Genomic DNA, 18263 nt, shown 5'->3' on the forward strand with positions numbered 1-18263 from the left:
TTCATCATATGGAAAAGGTTCACTCATATTTTGCACATATGTTTGCTTGCACATTTGTTTTGTTAAAACAAATTATGGTATCATTCATGTACAGCAAGATAAAGCTCATCTGTAAGACAAACAGCTGTTTTTGTCTTAAATCATCCCTGGCCTCTCTGAATACATTCCTCTTGTTTGAAGGCTGTTCCCTCTTCAGATCCATATCTGTAACATTTCAATAAATTAAATTAACTTTTCCAGTGCAGCAGAGTAGGCTGAATTTCATTCTTCTTCCCTTAATGTCCATGAAAGAAATTTATGTCAAACACAAGATGTATACTACTATGTCCACGACATTTGTCAAGACAATGGGGTAGACACTCAGACCTCATTGGGTCTTTCAAGTCCTTGCAGATCATGTCTCAGTCCAGGAAAATATAAACAATCCCAAAGCAGAAGGCATCATCACCACCACAGGTGGTGGTGGTGGTAGGTATGCACCTCCAAACATGCTAGTCATAGAACATATTAGGAGAGACAGTTCAGCTACTAGAGACCAGGTTGGGTTCTCCAAAAAGGGGTATTTTAAGTGAATCTTGGGATCTGGTTGCAATTTACAGAAGAGATCAATCTGTTCATTTTAGGATTGAAGGAGTGTGGATGAGGAATAGAGCTCTGAAAAACAGAGTGAATACTTACAGTGACACATAGATGAAAGAGAGCTAAAATAGGTAATAAGTAGAACCTTACAATGATAATATTTTTCCTGAATTTGCATTAAACATGCTAAGAAACCTAGTTATAATTTCCTTCTTTTAATTTTTGCACAGAGCTAATATACCTCTCTGTACAGAAATTCTGCACTGCAAGGATTTTATCAGCAAAGGTTTTGAATGCCACAGCTCAAAACCGCCACTGTCTCTGTACGAAGGATGAAGGCAAGCTACAAAACCACATGGACAGTTTTTTGAGCTAAATCTTGCCCTTTAATTGAGCTCATACCTGTCTGTGGAAAAGGTGGTCAGATAATCCATTCCTAGTGATCTCTGGCTGATAGAGATTCAGAATTCATTTGAGATTTCAGGCCCCTGCTGTGATCACTGAATTTGATTGCTACCAGCTAATGGTTTGTATTTTGCCAGTCAGTACCATTTCAACCTGAAAAACACTGTTTTGAGTTGTTCTGTTTGACGTTTTGATTTGGCTTTCTTCTCTGTGTTTCCAATTGAGCTAAAGTTAACAAAATCAAACTTTATTTAACTGCTTCTGTTTGCCAAGATATCTCAGTGCAGCAAATCCCCAGCACCTTCATACTGGAATCTGGTGTGACATGCCACTGACACTGTGAAACTAGCATTAAAATACTGGATGATTTTTTTTTACCAGACATGTTTTAACAAACCAGACAGATTTTGTAACAATATATTTTTATAACTATTTTTGAATTAAAAAAAAATAGTTTTTGAAGATCTTTAGTATTTAGGCTATCAGAGACCTTCCCGTAGCATTAATAAAAGTAGACCAAGATTTAGGCCTTTACCTTATGAATTCCAGGATTCCTACTACTACTGTACATTGACTGCGTGTCATTGAAATAGTCTTCTCTTTCCAAGGGTGAAAACCAAACACAGAGTTCTCAAAAGCCAGCTATTTGAACTCTGAACCGTATGACCCAAGTAAAAGATCTGCAATACAAGGCAGTATTTGTTTTTCCTTCTCTCGTAATCTTCAATCATTCTGTTCACCGGAAATTTCCAAATATAGAATTATTTTCTCTAGCCCCACCACCTTTTGTCCAGCAAGACAAACTTGTCTCCCTGCGGCAACATTAATGAGAAATGCAATCTTGGCATGTGATGTCAAGTCCCTACCTCATTCTTATTCTCTTTATTTTATGTTACCATCCGTACACACGCTGGTATTCAACTAAGTCATTGACAGACCAATTAAAACACTTTCAGACTGGGTGAAAAATAACACATCTGGGTGAAAATCTGAAAACATGTGATTTTTGGTGCAGTACCTCTGCCTGATGTTTGCTCTCTGCAAGCATGTTTATGAAGAAGAGCCAAATTACTTACTAATCAGTTGGAGAGCTCCGGTTTACAGATGCCCAACTCAAGGCAATTAAAGGTGAGCAATTCCTTGCCTAAGAGAGCAAATATCTTGATCTCAGCTCCCAAAAAAAATAAGATGTGTAATGTCATTTTAGTTTCTTGCAACTACTGAGTCCTTGGTTGAATCTAGTGTGGAATTTTGCGAATTCTACAGAGAGAGAAAAAGTGGCAAAGAGAGAAACATCTCTCTCCTTTCTAGAAGAAATTCCATTGCCTTTCATGTCACTGCTTTGCCTCCCTGTTTGTCAAACATGCTCAGGACATACTTCCACAAGATTCATATCCCCCCACTAACATGGGATGCCAAAAGACCTTTCCTCTCCACCCAGGCTATGAAGAGAAGTACGGTTCTTCAACAGCACCTTTAACAGAACTCTTCTGCATCTTCCTCAACCCTTAGCGCCTGCTGTGGATTTGAGTGTCCTCAATGCTCCACACAGAAGCACCAGTGAAAGGAAGGCATACAGTACGGGTGTTTTTTTTAGGTATCTAAATTTTTTAAAAATGAATTTGAAAATTAGACATTCCTTTAAAACTAAAAGAAAATGTGATGTTTGGGCTGATCTATTTTAGTTTGTTATTTAACGACATTTAAAATTGCTTTCTAACATTGACTGCTATAGTAGAATGGAGAAAGAAGAATGACAAATGTTTTGTGGAAGCATAAAAATATCAGACAAGGCAAATATTGTATTAAGCTAACTTCTCGCTTCAAAAAGATATGAAATAATGTAACAGTTTGGGAGATGGGAACCCTCAGGCTTTTTTTTTTTCCTACAATGTGATCCCTTTCATCTGTGAGTCTAGTCTAAGAGACTGGGTGTTTCCTCCATCTCCTTTTCTTGATAGGGTTAAGCTCTAATAAAATTATTCTGGTGTATCTCAATAAAGAAGATTCTGTTGTTTGTCTTGACATGTTCTAAATGATTGTCTGAGTTCAAGAAAAAAAAAGATCATGGTTTCTCTTTTTTTAAATAGGATAATTGCACTGAGCTGATTTGAAGCACAGGCACTGAAACAGTCAAATTAGCCCAAACTCTGACTCAACATCCATAATACTGACAAAGTGGCTGCTTCTGTGCTCTAAGGTCAGGAAGCATTTTTAAGCCAGAAATTTATAACAAAAAGAATTTTTAAAAAAGTGACATAAAAATTAACACAACAAAAAGAAAGAAAATTAAGTAGAGAGTGACCGGTGTATCCCAGGTGTGCCAGGCTGCTAACTGCAGTGGCCCACTAGTATTCCAGACCAGAGACTTCATGTCTCTTGTATACTCATTTGCACTCTCCACTAAAATGGATAATGTGATTTTCCTGAAATTCAAACTGTTTAAGAAACAAAAGACCCAATATTCCTTCAAAGTTACATGTTACCGGTTATTCTTTGTCACTGGAAACAATTCTGGGTGGTAGACAGCTTGACAATTTTTAGCTCCTGCTGTCACAGGTGACAGCTAATGGATTATGCTGGTGGGAAGACCCCTTTTCACAAATGTCAGATTTTTTTGACCATGATGCTTTCAGATAGAAAAAAATTTCTTCCCTGCCTAGAACTTTAAATACTACTGGAAAATAAAATAAAGAGTGAAGGCTTTGGAGAAACTTTCCTTTGTTAACTGATATGGAATTTAGTATAAGAGAATATCAGAAAAGATTTAAATATATACTTTAAAAATAACAAAGAATATCTTGAATGTGAAAATTACAAATGCGTGCCTTAAAAGCTATCTACTGAGTTCAAAACTTTATATTCTTTCTTGAAATGTGGCTACTGGACTTTGATAAGAGAAGTCACAAGGGGTCGTTCTACAAATAAGATATCTTTGCATTAACAATTTATTGAGTCGAGACCTTTCCATCACAAACAAGAGTCTATTTGCTGTACCTGTTGGAATCCGAAAGAATAATGCAAGTGATGCCTTTGAAACTGAAATGTGCTTATTAACACCATCTCACAAAGTCCCTGAGTGTTGTTAGTGAGAAATGACAGTGTATGGCTCAACTGCACATACTTCACTGCTGTGAAATTGCTCAGTATATTGGGCACCCAGCTAAGTGAATTCTTTGATTTGATTGGACTTTCACTGTCTGTTATTTCTGAGGCTTTTTGCATCATGATCCAAATCTTATTAAATTCAGCAGAAATGCTGCTGAAATTTTCATCCAGCCTCAGAAGCCAATGAAAATGAAGAGCAGGAAACACATAGATGGGTTCTGATCCAAATAATAGTACAGTAAATTATACTAATTGATCTTTTCAATTACCTACCTAATTTGGCAAGAGGGTTGATTACTATTTGCTTTTAAGATAAATCTCATGTGTAAATGGTCAGCAACCTTTTGATTAATGCTTTTCTGAGAAGAAAAAAAAAATAGTTATCCATTTTCACAATTGCAATTAGTCAAAATTCTGGGGACTTGCAGATTATCCCAGCTTGGAAGATAATCACTGTGATTCTTGGCAAACAGCTCACACTCTGGATTCCTTCTAGGTTAATAGAAGTGAAACAAGAGACTTTGTTTAAAAGTATAAACTCCATCTTAAGACAGAATCTAGCCCAAAAGCTTCCACTGCACGTGGAATGGTACAATACCACCATGACCAGGCCATGTAATATCTTTCTGGTGATTTTTATGGTTTCTGTAGTCTCTATGCTGAAAATCAAGAAAAGTAGACCATTTTTCCCAGCAGGGTCAGAGAAATAATACATAAATAACATAACTTATCTGTCAACTTTCAAACTAACAAAAATACATTAAGTCTGGCAAATATCATTATGGTGGTTTCTTGGGTTTATTGGGCCATTCTGGATCTGAGAAGTATCTTCATGTCTTCTCTTTCTCACTCATTGGCATTGTTTTGCTTTCATAAAAAAAGGAATAAAAAGAGGGGAAAAAACCCACACCTCTGGAAATACTGACATTTTTGCTCGATGTAAATTCTTGTTTTCTATCAAGCCCTTGTCCTCCATCATTTGGAATGAGAACTTTTAGGACTACATACTAGATTACATTCTAGACTTAAAGAACTTTTGAAAAGTTTGCATTGGCTACTGCCTTGTAAAAAAAATGCACACACAAAAAACCCTAAACAAACAAATAGAAAAAATAGAGGAAAAATAAGAAAAAAAAAAAATAAGAAAAAAACCCACAAAAACCAAACAAAGTAAAAAAAAATCTTTAAAGAGCAATAAAAGAACAATTTCTAAGCACTGTTTTGAAATGTGCAAATAGTAATGTCAGTAGGTAAGGGTTTTATTTTCATTTTGAACATTTATATTTTCCAACTGCAGTTTTCCAACTGCAGTTTTAGAATATTTCACTGTATGCTGCTATCAATCATCCTTAACCTAGAAATGTACTGTACATTAGTAATGCTTAATTGGCATATTTTAAAGTAAATAGGTACTTAGTTTTGCTGTAAAATCTTTGGGAAAAATTTTATAATACCACATGGCATTGTTTGTTCCAAAAGCAAATAGTCAAGTTCTGAATGTTAACTCTGCTGGGAGACAATTATGAGTTTTGAAATACTTGTCTTGCCATACAGGCTACATTGTTAAATACAGGTCATTGGGATATTGCCTGACAATGAAATAAATATGTCTCCTACTGTATGGTGTTACCTTATTTGGTAATTAAGAAGAAAAGGTTAGATTAAAGGAAAAACAGTAATTAAACAATCTTTGACATGACAATATTTGACGTGACAGTGAAAAAGAGAAAATAAACATTTATAAAAATCAGAAATTAAAAACAAAAACAGAAATGAAAAGAGAGGCAGTAAGAACATCAAGTTGCAGAGCAGGAGGAGGATAACAATGGCATGAGGCCAGATCCTGCTCCCTGTTACACCCAGGCAGCATTGCAGGCTGAAACTGCATGGGCGTAACTGAGAGCATGCTTCCATATACACTTGTTTATACCAACTCCCAAAGGTCTATATCTGCATCAGGTATAAACACCATCCTCTCCACATAGAATTTCTGCATTTTCTTCTGTGTAACTGTAGAGAAGGAAATTTGCTGTAAATAAGCAATGCGGAATGACTTTTTAGGAGGGTATAGCCAGTCCACAATTTCTTACTAGACAGATTTTGGCCTGATTCTCCTGTATGATGTCTTGTAACTGTGCCACAGACTTTCTCCCTAACAAGTTTCCCTGCCACCCTCATCCATGCTTCCAGATAAAGGAGGAGATGCGAGGCACATGCCACACTGTGCACTGGCAGTCAGACCGCTGCACGACTGGCAAAACATGGATGGCACCCTCCCTACTAAAGTGGTACATGATGTTTCATTTACATTTGCCAGCTGGCTAATAGTAGCCAAATGTTTGTTGCAAAGAGTGAGTGAGAGAGAAAAATAGCCATATCCTTTGGCACACAGAATAATAATAATCCTCCTCCAGAACAGGCTGGCAGTGCTCGAGCCAGAGCCATCTTTCCGACTCTGAGACACTATTAGATTCTCCACCCTTCTCTTCTAAATTCTGCAGCAGATTGTTTGGGCTGGAGAGAGATGGAGACAAGAGGTCCCATCTGGTACCAGTTCCTTATTTCTTTGTAGCTCTATAATAGCTCCAGGTCTTTTCACAGTTCATTTGGGAGAAAAGGGTAAGTGTTGGGTGAGGGGAAGTGGTGGTTCCAGGGATTCTACAGGCTAGTCATATTTTTATTTTCCTCTGTATTTCCTTTTTTCCCTTTCCCTCCAGACTGACAGGAGTTAACAGGCATCTGCTCTCCTGCACTTGAAGCTCTATAGTGCAGACCTGTCAATAGTTTCCACACTTGCTGAGATTATTTTATGGGCAAGACATTTTACAGGGCTAGGCAGAGCTAGTGTGAAAAATAATTTTTACATTGCTTTTTTTCCACACCCCCCCCGCCCCCCATGACTATGTGCCTTGTTTTTCTTCATAAGAGCTAGAACAAAACTTTTCATTCTTTTCTATTTCTAAGCTTGCCTTTTCCAACAATTTGCCTTCAGAGAGGACTAACTGTATATCTCCAAAACCTTAATTCCAGACACAGATTCTGCCAAATGACAGTCAATTTCTCCTGTTTGGTTGGATGAGAGTAGTTTTTGTTCTGTAGGTCTATGTTTCAATACCATGTGTTACCCCACAGACAGAGATGATGAAGTAGGCTTGTAAGATGCCCATATAAATACTCATTGGCTTCTTCATCCCTCTCTGTTCAAGCACTGACATTCACTGGGTGAATCCAGAGCCTCAGTAACACTGAGTCCTGTCACTGCAATTTGTCAAGAAATATCAGCAGAGTGAAAAACCTTTCCTGAAGACTGCTCTGGTTTAGACATTGAGATGTGGGCTTGCAGGCTCTGCTGGGAAGGCAAGAGCCAAACACCACTATCTCAGATTTCACAGATGAATTTGCAGACATTGCTAAATGCAGACGACTTTCTAGGCTCAACAGTCTCTTTTTTCATTATTTCCCCATTTCAATGAGCTGAGAGTGTCTTGCTGTTCAGAGGAAGATGCTAGGCACAGACTGTGAATTAGCAGGACTGAATGGCAGATTGCTTGTTGGGCTAAAGATGTTGAATTTGGCTTGTAGTCCTGTCTCCAGACCAAAGAGCAGGAAGGGAGAAAGTCTTGACTGTTCTTCAGCCTGCTTCTTGTTTTTTTTTTTTCTTAAAATTTCTTTGTGTGGGGGGAAAAAATGGTCAGAACCTATTTAATGCAGCAGTATTTAATTACAGCAAGGGGTAGCTTTGGTCTGATTTCTTTATCAGTTAATATTGTGCACTAATTATTCATGGAGGTCCTGAGGTATCACTTAGATACATTTAAATTAAAGGATGAAAGGCCAACAGCTTATTTTATGAACAGGAAATCTAAAACTTTATCCTGCTCTCACAACTGTATCCTTGAAAAGTAGAGGTTTAATTATTTATGAGATCTATAACAAATATTTTGGAAGAGCAATCCATTGCTGCAGGAAGGAAGGAAATAGGAACAAAATAAACAGAATTATGTTACAATTAAAGGAACTAATCTGAAAGATTCTGACTGCATTCTGAGTAAAACTGAATGCCCTAAGGGTTGATTGGATTGGACAGGACTTGAAGTTGTTTACCACACTGAAAGATCAGAGTCCAAAAACACACTAAAGCAATTTTTTTTTTTAACCTGAGTTGGAAAAAGTTTACATTGGACCCACAGTAATTTCCCCTTAATGCAATGTTCAGGTGCATGTATGATTGCCTGAAAGAGGGAGTACAATGATGACTCAAAATTCAGATTTTCAGCTCCATGTTTTACTATATTTTTGGCTATAAAGTGTCTGAAGAAAAAAAACAAGATCTTTATTGCAGTTTTAATTTGCAGCATGCAAGTGATTACACCTTATCAAAACCTTGGAGGGCAGTGGGAGAAGCAATAAATCCATTGACTAAATTTAGGATGCGTATACCTTGGCTCGTAGCTAAATTTGCCCTGTTGAGCCACTAGCACTGATTTGTACATGGTTTTAGTGCTGATATTTAATTCTGAACTTAAATGCCAATTAAACACTTACTTACCATCCAGTAGTTCTATTTTGACTATTAAATTGTAATGCATTGTGAATACTAAGAAACTAGGAACATAAATACCATGCAAATGGTAAGAGGAAGTGGAGGTGAGAAGTGAATGAATCTATATTGGTCTCCCAAGCCAGTTGCTCTCTGATTTGTAGGCACTTTTCCCGTATGCTTAATATTCCATAGAACATACCCAATCTAATGTATCTGAAAATATTTCTGAAGTGACAAGGCCAGTTATTGATTATTGAGTCGGCTGTAATGCTGTAACCCGCTGAGACAAAACAATGCTGGGAAGCAATATGAGCTGGAGGGCACCTGGTTTTTTCAGGGAACAGAGGAAAAGCATGACTTCTGCTGCTATCTGATTTAAATTGACCACTTAAAAACAAGGTTTTGAATGTGGCTTTTTGGGAGGAAGTGTGAAAGAGCTCCGGGGAGACCAGGGAAGGTGAAAAGCAAGTATATGTAACTCTAATGCTCAAAGAGAATGAACGTCTTGTAACTGTATGATAAGTATAAATATTTTGAAATCACTTCATTATATCTGAAGAATTATTTTCTGCAAACATCTGCCAGATCAGATAAAACTACACTGAGATATTTCACTTCAAATAAAACTTTATGATGAGAAGCTTTTTGGAGAAAATACTTCTTATTTTGATCAACCTGTATTCATGCATCCTACCTTACTGCCTCCCAAAATTGGTGAAAAGTAAAAATTATTCTTCCTTTTACAAAAATATATTTTTTTATTGAAAGAGGTATGTTTGTACAAATTGGCATAAAATACTGATACCTAAACAAACAGTTAAAACTGAGTGTTTTGATGTAGCTGTTGGAAATTTTCAAAACCTCTTCAGATCAAAAGAAACATTTGTTCTGCTACAGAAAATTGTTACCACAAACTGGTCCTTTTAATAATATTTCATATCTACAGCCCTTTTTTTTTTTTCACTGCTCACTCTCACTCTGGACAATACATGTTCAATTCCTTGAAACACCCAGCAATGTGAAGAGTGCCAAAGTAGGCTAAACTGCAGAAAAGGACACTCACAGGAGGAATGTGAGGCAGGAGTACAATTGTCTAAACTTGTAATTGCTCAGCAGATAGCGGAGACCTATATATCTGTGCACACAAACACATTTTAGCTCTAGCACTTCTGGCCTCTTTTTGCCTCTAGCCCCTGTCAGGAAGATTTGCTAACTGTATCCTATGGGAAAACTCATATGAGTTTGACTCAACTCCAGCTCTGACAACTGGGATTCCCTGCAGTCACAACTCCTGTCACTCAAGTCCAGTGCTCTGTCTGCCCTAAGGAAAAGATTCACATCTTGCAGAAGTTTGAAAATTGCTGACTGATTATGTTTGAACCTTAAATGGTACCCAGAGAGCCAGTTAGCAATTCAACGTGGGTGTTAAAGCATATATAAAGGGCATGTGCATTAATTCTATTATTTCAGATGGACAACTGAAGGTAGAAAGGAAAAACAAGTCTCCAGCAATGGAGAGCAAGCACTTCCAAATCTTAATTACCTTTTCTAGACAATGTCTTATTTAGGTCTTTGTTTAGAATGGGTATCTTTTTATCCTTTTCAAGTAATCAGGTAATTGTATCCATCTTTTCTAGACAAAACAAGGTTAGGGTGTGCTGTTGGGTTCTTTTAAGCTGATAGTAAGAATGTGCTCAGAATTTTTCTGCAGCTATAACCAGACACTTCTATTAACTATGTGTTTTAAACCCTGATTTGTATAATGCATAGATTTTCAGATCTTTCCAGACTTCAGTTGTGTAACATCAGTCCTTAAGTGACTCTACAGTAGTGTCTGGTGCAGCTGTTAGGATCATTAGGATTTCAAATATATTTCCAAATTAAAGCAAGAAAAAGATTTAAAGAGAAAAGAACTCTTGGCCTAATTAAGAAGAGTGAACTAGATTTAATGATGAACAATTTATTGGCAGTTAATAGAGCTCATACATGGTAGCCAGGAGCTAGATAATTTATCATTAAAAAGAATCTCCATTACATATAAAATCCCTTCTCTCTTGATACAGTTAGCAACTGCACTTCACAATTACCATTTTTATAAGCCTGACTCACTGGCAAATGAAGCTGTATTTCACAGAGTAGCAGCAAAACTTGTAGGTGCTGTGAATATTTAAATATGCACAATTCAAGTTCTTTGTCAAGAAGTTTATTTTCTCTTCAGTAAATGACCCTTTGCAATCGTGACCTTGATTTTCAAAGCTTCGTAGCCCAGCCTCTTGTTACTTTATTATGCATCTGGAAAAGTCCTTAAAATGCTTCTGGTTAATGCAGTCAATAAAGTACATGGTAGGAAAGTGCTCTGTAGGAAATATGCCCCAGATATTTCAGCACCCTGTGCTTGCACAAGAGGCAAACTGCTGCTCTCATGATCAAAGTGACCACCTCCACCCAGCTGGTGGGAATGGTGCTTGTGTCATTCAGGATAGTTTATGACAAGAATTAATTTGGCTTCCTGTTTTGCCTTTAGGATTCAGAAGTGAAGGAATATGTGCTCCACACGTTGGCTGTTAAGATGTGAAGATGTATCACTGTCCCTGAGTCCACACCTCTGAGGCTGCCTGTGGGCAGCCATGTAGAACCAGACCTGAGGCTTTCTTTTTGGTAAATAGCATCTCTGAATGTACGACATTTTCCAGCATTGTTTCTTCCAGCACTGTTCCCCTCCAGGTAAGGGAGAAGGTAATTTCACTCTGCAATAAGCTAACCTACGTAGAGCAGTGTTGAAAGCAGCAATTTTGTCCTCTTTGGAGTTTTGGAGGCAATGATGAGGACAGCAGCATTACCCATCAACTTGATGAGTAGAGGCATTCTCCTTCACTCACAGGCAACAGGAGAAGATGGAGTACTTTGAAGAAAACTGCATTTCCTGATAAAGACATCAACTCCTTTTTGACATTGCTCCAGCACTTGAAGCATGTGTGAGGCACCTCAAAGTTAAACTCAGCTGGAAAGCCTTGATGATCAGGACATGCAACACCTGTTTTTTGGTTGCTTCTCTGATTCTTTTTGCCCTACTGTTTTCTTCCAAGAAGATCTTTGAGGTCTGTAAGTGCAAATGTGCAATGCCACTGCTCAATGTTACTACTCGATGGTGAGAAGGGTGCAAAATCTAACCATATGAAATCTAGGATCAGACTTAGGAATTAGTGGCTTGAGCCATTTTTTAAAGAGAGGGGTTCCAAATTGCAGGACAGTTTTCAGTTAAAAGCTCTCCTGATAGCTGGCTTCTTGCTTGCCCAAAGACTGCAGTCTAGCAAATTCAGCAACGGTATCCTGGTGTCATTGTCGACCAATGAGAATATTTTCAGAACTTCATCAGAAAGACCAACAGAAGGTGGGAAGAAAGTCCCATGCATACAGAAACAGACAGATAAAGGCAGTTTTTTCATACCATCTAATGGGAAGAGTGAAGCACACTTGCTAAGTACAGGTTTTTGATCCCCAACATGAATGGAAGGTTGTTGATGCAATGGGGTCTGTCTTTGTGGAGACCTTCAGATTTGGGGCACCTACATTGGCACCTTTTTTTTACACAATGCAAGATGAAGACAAGAAGGTCAGAAGTTCCTTTGGCCACCTGACAGTACTGGACACCTCATCACCTACCACATTCTTCATAATTTGTTTGAACTCACGTTAGCATCTCTTCAACAAAGCTGTTCACCTGACAGTCTCCTTCATGGAGAAAAATCTTTGACCTAAAATCCTGTGACAATTCTTTGAGTATGGTAAGGGATATCTCATCACCCCTGTCACATCTGCAGTACAAAAAAATAGAGTTCTGGGAGAAGAGCTTAAGTATTCAGGCTCCTAAGCATCTGAAATGTCACCTTTCTATCAGCTGTTTGGTATTTATAAGGAGGTTTGCAAGACTAAGTTGTATTTTAAACATATTTTCCTTCATTATATTTAATTGAGGGGAAAAATGTTCTTCAAATTAAAAAAATACAATTTTTCTTCATTTAAGTCTTATCTTTAAAAAATTAGTATCTGCCAACAGGCTGCAAGCTTGTTTTCAAACAGTAACAATTCTAACTTTCTCTGTTATACAGTACTGGCAGAATACATATTTTAAAGGTCTAACAAAATTGGAGATAATTAATCTAGTCAAGGTAATAACGAATAGCTGCATCAATCTGCACAGAGATGACTGGTGCAAAAAATGATGTGAACATGGGTCAGCCACAAAAACAGTCACTTGGAGCAGCAGCCCATAAAAATTCAGATCTTGAGAGACTATCTGAATCTAGAATTTCAAACAGACTGCATTTTCCCCTTTCCTCTAAATTTGAAGAACTCATTCTTTTAATATATAATTTTACAATAATTTATGAAAATGAAGAGCAATGTAGAATGCAATCAATCATTCATACTTCTGAATGGGAACCCAAAAATAGCAATGCTGTTCTGCAACTTTGTCAAGAACTGCTGCTGACATCATGTTCGTCCTGCCATACTGGTGAACTTTTTGTCTCATCAGCAACTAAAATAAACTTTTACTTCCCAAAAGCTTTACATTTAATTGTGGGTTTCAGCCATTTGCAGGAAGGGAGGGGTAAAATATGATTTGCAAACTTATCACAAGCCTGTGTTCATTCTTTCCTTTGCTCCACTTCAACATTGTTTTCATGGCAATGGAAGAAGAAAAAAAAATATAATATTTATAACAAAAGTAACTGAAGGAAATTTAAACGCCAAAAAATTCAGGTTTCCCTGTCAAAAATAGGAGGTAGAGTTTCAAGAAAAATTATTTCAGCATCTTCTCAACCTAGAGATATTGTTTTTGAAAAGTCCAGCATGTTTCATTCTGACATTCTTAACTTGGGATATGTTTCATTGTGAATTCAAAAAGGTCTAAGGAAAATTACTACAGGTCACAATATTTAACATTAAAGCAAACTGTTCATGAGTGTAGCCAACAAAAAATTTCACTTAAAAAAAAGAGAAAACCTTAATTTTTTTTTCACTTCCTTCTTGAGTTTTTTCCTAGTTCTGTATCAGCCAGAAATTATTTACCCAGTTTCATATATAACAGTGCAGCACAGATGCCTTATTCCTTATAAGTTTCCCAACACAAGGAGAAGGATGCCATAGTGAAATCCTACATGAACACAACTTACATGAAGTGCAGGGAAAGGCATGTCCCTACCAGCTGTGAGACAAGAACGTCATCTGGCCAGCATCAAGTAAATCAGACAACAAAGGGCATTTCCTGATCACACATGTCCCAGAGAAGTATAATTTGTGGACAGCTTGAACAAGGGTGGATTTTTAGTGCTATTAATGAGACTTTAGTTCAAGCAAGAGATATTGTCTGTACGGAGTGACTGCATGGACCAAGTCCCAAAATAAAGCAATATTTTTCAACAATAGTGTTCTCTGCCTTAACGTGTTCTGTGACTCTGAAGCTAATAAAGATTTTTCCACTGGCAGGGAGATGTTTGGAATCAGGCCCTGAATGTGAGTGGAGAAATCAAATTCTGATCAATTCAAGACAAGGCAGTCTGCATGAAAAATATTGCACTCCCATTTCAAGAAGCACTTTAATATTTTCACAGCTTGTTTGGACTCATGCCATTTCATTTCACTTAAGAAAATCTACAATTAAATAGGTGTTACTCAAATAGAGAGAAGTTTATTTTGTTTTGTTTTCCTGAATATTACTATTGATACTTTCCAATCACAATTTTCAAATCCTCTTAGATGAGTAAATTGCTTTCCAAAGTTTAAATTTTCCTGATGTTTCCTCTACTCTACAGAGATTTGGCAGCTCAGTTCTTCATAAGATCAGTGTCTTGCCCTAACAGATTTCCAGCTTTATGTATAAAGTTAGTGAATGCCAAAAAAGAAACATTCACAGAACTGCTTTGTTGATGCTCTCTATTCTGGAGATTGGTGGACTGAAGATGTAACACAAACTTGCAGTCAAGCTCTATCAAAGTAAGCAAATGTATATGCTTTTGATGGCTGGCTTGATGATGTAATTGCAAAGCATTTGTCATTATTTTCAGACAATTCTTACAGAAAAGAAGTCTTGTCTTCTTGGGAAAGGAGAAAATAAGGGTATTCTAATTTTAAAAAAAGTTTGTAGCTAGCTAGAAGTTTAAATACCAAGCCCAGGTACATAAATGGAGTTGGAAGAAATTTTTCCATTAAATATATTGATTTCCTTATAAAATTTTTCAGTTTTCAGGGTCTTCATCAAAAATTCCTGTTATCTAAACATATGTGAAATCAAGATGAGAACAAAGTAATTGTATTATAGCAGGATCACTGGTAAATTATAGAAAGAAAAAGAAAATGTTTTTTGCCAGATTTTGATATGAAATTGTCTATCTCCTACCATTTTCTGAAGGAGCAAAATAACCCTCTGACCGACTCTAACTGCTATATTATCTTCACAGTAAGGACTCCTCATGAAATTGGGAATACGTGTAATGATTTGGAGGCAAGAGTGTATATTCAGTCTGTTTTTAAAAAGTAGCCTGAAAAATCTTTGCCACTGAGCAAAACAACTGATTTCTGAGGTTGTTATAAATCGCCAGCTACAGTTTCTTTTCTAGCACTATCATTAGACATGTGGCACACATGTAACTTGCTGACCTTGGAGAAAATAAATTTTGCAACACTCTACAGTAACAGAGAAAACTAGACTGCAAGATGGGAAAAGCTATGAAGTGGGTGCATGGGGTTTGACTACTTGCCCTCAGAAGAGAGTTCTGTTGGAAACGGAGATATCGAAGCTGTCGTATCTGACTGAGCATCTGGTCTGTTTCCTCCATTCTCTTTGTAAGACTTTGGAAGTCTAACATGCTGAGGCAATAAAACCTCTCATTCTATCAGCTTCTGTGTAGGAAAGCTGAAACATTTCAGCATGAAGGAGAGTAATGAGCAGATCAAAGGGTGATCTGTTAGGAACAGGATGGAAATACAAGACATGTATCACACACATGGAGTCTCTGTGTGTAAACTTTCACTGTACTTCACTGTCATGGGCTGGCCTGCTGCATAGCATGGATTCCAGGGAAAGCTTTTGATGTGAATCATTTCCTCACAGACTTGTACACAGTGGCCACCTGCTGAAAAAAGAAAAAAGAAAAAAGGAATTATATTCATTTATGCACATGCATCAAGAAAATGCAAAGCTCAGACTTGGCAATCACCTACTGCTGATTTCACCCAAATTTTACTGAGTCGATGCGCAGGAAGTTGTGCATTCCCTGTTAACTGCAAATTAATCCTTTCAGCTAATGCTTTTTGAACAGTGTCTTACACAGTAAAGAGCCAGGATGAAACAGCTATCTGCCTGAGTAGTGTCAAAGGGGAAAGTGAGCAGCTCTGGCTTTCACACAGGAATTGGGGCATCTACCAGGAATGATGCATCCTGCCACTCAGTTTTATTCTCAAACTTTTCAGTAGCAGGTCCTGGTCAGTGGTATGAAATACTGAATGTAAAAGAATCATTATGTCTTATTCCACAGCCAAAAGGAGATAAGTCAGCAAAACAAGTCCAGTGCAGAAAATGAATGTGAATATTGCAAAGGACATGTGTCAAAACTTAGTCAACTTTTGAAAGAAGAGCTCAAAGTAAGTGGCACTTGGAAGTTTCAAGCAATCATTGCTTGTTCAGGCCATCAGCAATCATTTTCCTTATGGAAGCCGTTCTATTCTGATGCAGCATTTAAGTGTCAGAACCAGGCATTAAGTCACTGCCAGTACAGATGCCAGTGTATCTCTACGGACAGAACCAGGAGATCATGACTCCTGACTCCGCCAGTCACCCAGGAGGTCCACAAGCAACACTGGTTAATATTCTTGGTGAGAAACCTGTTCTTCTCACAAGCAGAAATGTCTCGGGTACCACAGACATGCAATTCCAGACTGTCCTTCTTTAAGTATTTCAAAAACCCAGGGAAAAAAACATAATTATATATATATAACAAAATAATTTATATATATATAAAAATATTATCTTTGTTTATTGCCCGCTTGTCAACCTATGCTCCAGCTGATGAAACTGATACACAAGGAATCTCCTTTCATGAATAACTAGCAGTTAGGTTTGTTTGCTCCTTCTTGGGAGCATCACTGAGCTGCATTACAACTTCATTCAGCTCTCCCCTCCAGTCTGCTGCAGCAGCTGCAAAAAACTAGCTTCTCATGCTTTCCAAATACCAACCTTGGATTATGGACACTTTCACTTTTTTTCTGTAGGTCTTGAGGTTCTTTCACCTTATGTCCATTCAAATGGTAAATAACAATGATATGTTTTATTTTGGATGCTGTGGATGTTCAACATGTTCAGGTCATGACTGGATGAGATCATATGAATTCTTCGTCTAGCTGGGTAAGCCATCCAGTGGAGACCAAACACAGCTTTGACTTTTCAGTCCAGCCTGCTAATGTTGCAGGTGCATTTTATTCTCAGAGTTTATGCACATTTTGCATCAGAAAAATGGGAAAAATATGCAGCTGATTCCTGAACTAGCCAATATCTGAGTCTGCTGTCTGGTCCTCTAATGCCTTGCTCTTTTAGTCTTTTTGGATTTATCAATAAAAACACGTGAAATAATCGTAGCTCTGACCCTACCAGCTACCTCTGCTTCCACTAGAACAAAAAGTCCTCTAGGAATCAATGAAGCACACACAGAGGGACTAATTAAACCCCTGTGTCATTTCCTTTGAAATGGTCATACTGCACTTCTTATCTTGTATTCATTCAACCCCAGTGGTGGTGCAGTAGTTTTAGCAGGGTTGTACTTAAGCAATAATACAGGGCAGTGTGACAGTCATGATGAGATCACACTACATTGAATTGCTAGTTTGAAAACTGAAGACCAGGAACACCAGACAGTCAAGATATTCTTGTGAGTGTATAAGAAATACTGGAGTGCCTGAAGGATATTATAAATTAGTCTTGTGTGTTATGGGAAGAAGCTGAAATCATGAAGAATAATGAAATCAAATAACATGGGGCTTATATGTTTTATACCAACATTAGATCTCCATATTACAAAAGAGGCCACCCTGGCTCTGAGCACAGGCATATCCAGCTTTTACCTGCTTTCCACTAGTGATGGGAAATCAGTGTCTGCAGACAAGTTACAGAAAGGGGCATGTGGCCAAGACTTCCTCAAATATTCCTGCAGCTGCTGGTGATTCAAAGATAATATCCTCATAACTAGTAGTCTGGATCCTAAAGCCCTCAGAATAGATGAATGCAATAGAAATGCTCTGAAATTATTGCTTGAGACTAAGAAACCCCAAACTGCCTGCAATAATTCACATTTAATTTTACTATTTATCTAGGAAATGCACATACACCCACATGCCACTTCTGCATTTGAGCTTTTGAGGAGTATCTCCATGCTGACTGTGCTATGTGAGTTTACCTCTACTCTATACTCACATCAGCACAACCACAATGTGTTTTTTAATGAATTGAATGTTACAGAGCCAGAAGTAGTCACTTTGTTTTTTCCTTCTTTTTTCTCCTTTCAGGAGGATTGTTTATAATCATCCTGTGCAATATAAACACTGAGAATGGGTCTTTTACTCTCTTCCTCCTTGT

Source organism: Corvus brachyrhynchos, unplaced genomic scaffold (genome assembly GCF_000691975.1).
Source record: "Corvus brachyrhynchos isolate BGI_N302 unplaced genomic scaffold, ASM69197v1 scaffold213, whole genome shotgun sequence".
In the NCBI taxonomy this organism is placed as follows: Eukaryota; Metazoa; Chordata; class Aves; order Passeriformes; family Corvidae; genus Corvus; species Corvus brachyrhynchos.